We start from the raw sequence: 6,319 nt of genomic DNA on the forward strand, positions 1-6,319 counted from the left end.
CTCACCACCACTAGAGTGCTCTGGTCTCCCTGGAGAGTTTCCACGTAACCTGCTCACTTCTGTGCTGCAGCCAGAACCTGAATTATGGCAGTTGTTTCTGTTGAAACCACATCTAGGTCCACATGGGCTTTAAGTGGGGAAAATATGCCCTGCAAATTAACCCTCCTTAGAGAAGGAATCTCACACAAGCAGCCCTTGGGGTCTTTTCTGCGCTCTGCAAGCTGGCAGGGCACAGGAACAGTAACAGGAGAAGTTTCTGGCCATCCTTCCCACCAGCCAACTGCAGAACAGAGTTGAAACAAATCGGTGCAGCCAGTTTGCACGCATGCAAGGGCACAGTGGCACTGTTTTCACCTCACGCCAGGACATCTCTACACACCCCATTGCTACTGCTCCGGCCTCACTTGAAAATCCCAGCCTGGCAGAGGAAGGGTGAAGGGAGGAAGATGGGGCCAGATGGTGTCTGTGCTCCCCAGTGCTCTCTGAGGAACACAGACTCCTTGAATTCCTACCTCCAGGAGGGGCTGAAGCAGAGGATGGAGAGGACAAGGGTACCAATAAGCAAAAAGATGACAGCAAGAAGTGCTATCTGAAAACTCTCCTGTTCCTAACACTTTAGGAAAGCATACGTAAGGACAGCACAAATTATTTGCTGTCTCTACACCATAGAAATGTTATTACTTGGAAGATCACCTCCATAAAAAGGTTTTTCATTAGATGGTTCCAGATAGGGTAGCCAGCTCATTAGAGTGCTGGGTTCCTGTGCAGCCAGCTCTATTGACCTCATCTCAGCTGTGTAAGCAGACTAGAGAGGATTATTTTTTTATAGCTGACATTGCCAGTGATTTTGGTTGAAGCCTGTGATGCTGCTCAGGTCTGTTAGTTGGGGAGCTAAGCTCTCTGCTTCTCCCAGCTGATCACTCCATAGGAAGTCTTCTGCATGCTGCTCCACCTCTCACCCAAACACTGCTCATTCTCATTTTACAGTCAATTACCCCCAATAGCAATGAAAAATGCAGCAAGATGACAAGGATCTCCTAAATGGGGCAGGCGCATGGAAAGCCCCTTTCCTTTTCTTCTTGTCACTCAGCTTGATGTTTCTTCTCCTCCACTTTCCGCTCAAGCGGAGAGCTGCAAGGTCTTGGAAAACAGCTTTGCCGCAGGAACTCCTACATCAACAAAATCCTCAGAGTTGCCATCATTACAACATCTTCCTCAAATTTTATTAAATGCTTACGAAAAAAATCCAGGACACAGTAAATTTAAGCAGAAAGCAAACTGATGCAGGAAGAAAGAGAAGCTGCCCTCCCTCCAGGAGAGCAGAAACAAGTTGCAAAATTATGTTGACATGGGAAGAGGGCAGGAATAAGACTTTAAGGAAGGGATGGGGGACATGCTAACACCATGAAGTATGAAGACGTGGGAGAGCTCAGAAACAGCCCTGGGAGCTGATTTACAGATCTCAGGCCCAAGGCCAGAGTGCCAATCTTTAGGGGCTCAGTTTCCCCGTGTTCACAGCAAGCCCTGACCTCCCCAAACAACTCATTAGGATGTCTTTTCACCAAGGCAGCTTCCAGCATAAGAGAAGCAGCCGTTTCCCAGATATCCTGTCCACCTCCAGGAGCATAGGAGGCAGGTTATCAACGCGCCCACCACCTCTGACATTCAGAAGTGTTTCAATCACTGGTGCTGGAGCCCACACCTTAGAGAACAAGCAAATCCCTTTCCCGAAGAAGGGAGATAATGCCAGTGATGAGCATTCGTCACCTGGGAAAGGAGACCTTCCGCCCACGTTGGACAGGGAGAGGAAGGCAGCAGCTATTTGAAGCAAAGCTGCTATTGCCACTGTCAAGACGGAAAAGTGGCAGGAACATTTTGGCAGGGTACATAACTGTGATTAAAGGATGATCGAATCAGGACTAAGTTGAATGTGATTTGATGTACACAGAGTGGATGGAAGTCCCTCAAAGCAGATGATGTAGAGGGACAGAGGCTGCATTGTAAACAGGGGAAGACTTTACCCACAGCTGGCACCAACAGGGTGACAAGCGGTCCTTGCGGTCTCCTCACGCTCAGGGTTTGCCCATTGCCCTCCTTTCAAACACCGATTCTTTTACCAGGTTTCTGTTGAGCTCCCTTTCTCCCACCACCCAGCCACCAAGAGCCAAAAAAGTAGAAATTCTTCACCATGTAGCAAAAGCCCTGCCAGCTCGGCAGGGCAGCAGATCCCTCTCTCCTTACACTTGAGAAAGAAGAGAGGGAGAAGAGCCACAGCCTCCCATCTCCATAGCAGAGCCATATAAAAAAAAAACAAAAAAAAGAAGCCAAAGAGTCACGTAGAAGGTTAAAACAGGGATGGGTTTTGCCAGCTGATCTAGTTCCTTTCATCCAACCGGAGGCAGCATGGGGTATTGCTCACACCCCGAGAGGAGTCAGGCTGTACCGAAGCAGACTGACATCAGGCAGGAGGAGAAGAGAAACATCCTTCAATTATCTTCTGTGGAGCAGAGGAAATAGTGGCATTGAGGGTTGCATCGAGCCAGGACCAAGCTCAGCTGCAAGACAAGAAAACAACAAGTTTATGCACACCGTTTGGCCTGCCACGAGCGATACCCTGGGCTGTACAGGGGCAGCATCTTGTCTAGCAATTACAGGTGGCTTTCTCCCACCCGTTTCCACAAAGCCCTGTGAATCAGCCCATAAAGCTTCAGCGCTGCAGGACAGCCAACCGTGCTACCTGCCCATGGCAGAGCAGATGCCGAGGGCTGCATGCCCAGCAGAGGTCACGACTGCCCAGGCAGAGGGAAGGACGTGCTCCTGCCCAGCCGTCTCCTCCCAAGGAGGAGATTAGCAGGTTTCCTTCAAGCCCAAGGAAGCCACTAAAGTGGAGAGTGTGTTCCTATAGCCCCCAGCAGCCGCAGCTCTCCGCCTGGGACCATCTGCAACGGTATCGGGTTCCTGCAGCTCTCGATCTGCTCCGTGCAAGACAGCTGGTGCAGCCGAGGGACTCCAGCACGCAAATTACTTTTCCATCGCATGATAAATGACTCCTCCATGCCAACACTCTCCCCACCATTCCCAGTTTGGGGTTGATTGCAGATGGAGCAGAGTCCAGGAGAACAGTTGGGGTCCAAGAGTGGGTGACCTCCCCTCCACTCACAGGCACTCAACCAGCAGCAGGGAAACTTAACCATTTGAAAGCCTCTTGACTCAGCTTCTAGCTCAATTTCCTTCCAGCTTGTCACAAGCCTACCCAAGTTTCTCAGGCAGTGTTTTCCCTCTTGTCCCTGGGTTTTCAGCTCTGGCCTTTCTGCTGGCAATAAAGCAAGTCCATCTGTCCCTCTGCTTCTGCTTCATTACACGGCAAGGGGGAAGACGCTCACAAATCTTGCTTGTTGCAGAATTTCTCCTGAGCACACAAAGCTCTGAAGGAGACTCAAACAAAGCCAAGCGTGACAGGGAAGGCAAATAAATTAGGAGCTGATTTCCTTTTGCCGTCTCTTGGCATCTCTCTGCCTCACTAGTCAAACACACAGACTCTGGCACAGTCACATGCAGTGGAAGTTACCACCCACAAGGTCTCCAAGACCCACAGCACAGCAGGTTTCAAGTCAGATGGGATGCTGAGATAGCAGCAAGAGCGATTTTAAGAGCACAGACTATTGTAAGAGACCACAAATCTTGAGGTTATAGAGCACAAAGCAGCCTCTAACTTTGGGAAGAGAAGAAAAGTTTTCCTGGTACATGCAGATTATATTTAAACTTCCCACTCCAAGAACCTCCATGCCCTCCTCGGTAGCATCTGGCAGTTTGCAGCAAATCCCAGGCAAGATCCTGCTCTGACCCATGTGGGAAGCTGCATTTTTCTGGAGTGCAGCAATCCATAGGACAAGGAAAACACTCAAAGAGCTGGGAGGTTCACGGGTTGGGAAGTTCACTGCCCTGCCTCCTTAGCATTCCCAACACAAGAAACCTGAAGGAGGTCAGCCTTATAATTCTGGCTTGCCAGTGCTGCTAGACCACAGCTCATCTGTAGTACAGGCTGTCCATGGGACCACATTAAACAAGAGCAGACGAAATCATTCCACAATCAATCCTAACATCAGATGCATGTACTAGCTCAGCTTGCAGCAGATAAAAATCACCCAAGCAATTACCAATCCCTATACAAACAGGACCAGAGTAGTGTTGCACAAGAGCAAGTATGCATCTCTCCAACTGAGGCATTTTGGCTTTCTGACCCAGAAGAATCTAGAATATCCACAGGGCTGGGGAAGAGAGCAGGTATATGATGAAGGAATGGGCGCTCAGCCTTTTTTTGGGCCCGTGCAGACTTGTTTCTAAGAGTAGCTCTTGGAATAGAGCAAGTCCTAATCCCAGCCTTGTGCCTAAGGCATGAAGCTGATAAGCCACTGGGAATGCCCAACAGTTGTCAGCCTCAGCTGGCACAAATCCCCTCCGAGCCCCTCGCCAAAACAGTGGGAGGTTTCTCATGCCTGCAGCCGAAATAAATGCATCGGTTGGTAGCAGTGCACCACTTGCTAGACACTGCCCAGACCCTGCCCACCACAGCCTCTGCTCTGGAGGACACTCGTCCACCGTAGTGAGGGCTGGACCTTGAAGGCTTTGTGCTCCACATACCACCTCTTCAGTGCTTTCATTTGCTGCTCTTTTTTTTTTTTTTTTTTCTTCTCCTTCTTCGAAGTCATCTTTCTTTTCCCCATCCACAAGCAGTTTTGGCGGATACACCACCTGCTCGCTCGGTACAGATGAGCTTCCCAGGCCGGAGCTGACAGCAGCACTGCAAGCCCAAAGACAACACCAGGCACTCAAGCGCAAATAGCTGTTCTGCGCTGTTGAGAGTTTTATTCGGGATAATTTTCCCACACAGTAGGTATCACGCTACACACCCACACTGACCAGAACGGGTTGGAAGCCACCAGGAACCTATGAGCAGAGCACATGCAATAGCCCCTCTGGGCAATCCTGACATCAGCCCACCTCCTCTTCCCCGTTTCGGGATGCTCAGTTGCATCCAGCACCAGGGATTAAGGGGCTCAGTGATTTATGCCTCATTTCACAGCAAAACTCAGCAACTCTGTGCTGAGTGAGAGCCAGGGCAGAGCCAGATTTCTTTTTGGGGGCTGCCAAAGAGTCATGGCAGGTCAGAGGCTGGGTGCTTGGTGTTCCCCAGCCTTGCTCAGGAAGAGAAAGAGGAAAACTGAGACTAGTTTTATCTTTCTATCCCCAACACAGACCCTTAGCTCGACTGCAGGAAATCTGACTGGTGCTCACCAGAAAGAAGAAGAGATGGTGGTGAGCCAGCAACAGAGAGCAGGAAAAGCAGTTGTGCATCCCCCCAGGAGCAGCACAGTGTTGGCTAAAGGGTGCCCAGCTGCAGTGGCCATTGGGGATAAGACCCAACTCAGACCACAACCTATTTCTGTTTCACTGAAGAATGGGTGATGCAGAGAGAACAGTGGCAATGCTCCCCAAGGGAAGGAGAAAAGTAGGTTTTGTCTTAAATTGAGTGCAGAAAGAGAAGGTTGCCGCTGTGCGTGACGCAGCAAAGAAATGCCAGTCAGAGTTAGTGTTGTGACAAAGCACTTCCATCAGATAAACACAGCTTTTAAGTCCTGTGTTTCATGGGGATGTCTTTCTGCCAGCTGAAATCAATCAAGGCCAGTGTTGACTTTGACTCAAATGACACATGTAGTTTATGGCTGTTCTGTTGTATATAACATTGTATCAGAGTATTAATAACTGGAATTTGGAAAGCCATGAAACATTCCTGATTTGTGCCTCTGGAGAATGTTTCAAAGCTTGAAAATTTCAGACCTGCTCTGTTTCTCTTGACATTTCCTTCCAAATCCTGTTAGGACTCGCCAAGACACGAACGTCTGGGGTCCCAAGGAGCTCTCGCTGGATTTTGCGCTAACGCCAGGAGCAGGAGGGCTCCAGGTTTGGCAACACAGCTTCCCCCCAGTACATCTCTTGCCCTGCCACACCACCCTCAAGACTGGCTGAGGATACCTTGGGAGACTAAGGAAACCAAGACTGATGCTCTTCTCCCACAATACTGACTCCATACTTACAGCTTCTGGAGAGAGGAAGAGGAGGCCTTGTGTACGAATAAGTACACAGAGTAAGACAACGCCAACTCTAAGCTTTGTGTTTTCTTCCAGGAGATGACAATGCTGATAACAGTATCATCCTCCATCCAACCTGCTCCCATCCGCCACCACCTTCCTCCCCCTCCCACCCTACCAAAGCCCGGGAAGGACAACCTGCGGCTCCAGCGGCTGCTGAAGAAGGCAGC

The 6,319-nt window shown here is 49.8% G+C and overlaps 1 protein-coding gene across 1 annotated transcript in view; it reads right to left on the reverse strand.

The window, feature by feature from the left end:
• Positions 1 to 2,386: 2,386 nt before the first annotated feature.
• The window catches only part of LSP1 (lymphocyte-specific protein 1), a gene marked incomplete at its 5' end in the record, with an annotated part of 23,697 nt that continues 19,764 nt past the window's right edge, over positions 2,387 to 6,319 (reverse strand). The window contains one exon of the mRNA XM_009584049.1: positions 2,387 to 2,555. The remainder of the gene's footprint in view (positions 2,556 to 6,319) is intronic.

This window comes from Fulmarus glacialis, unplaced genomic scaffold (assembly GCF_000690835.1).
Source record: "Fulmarus glacialis isolate BGI_N327 unplaced genomic scaffold, ASM69083v1 scaffold4848, whole genome shotgun sequence".
NCBI lineage: Eukaryota > Metazoa > Chordata > Aves > Procellariiformes > Procellariidae > Fulmarus > Fulmarus glacialis.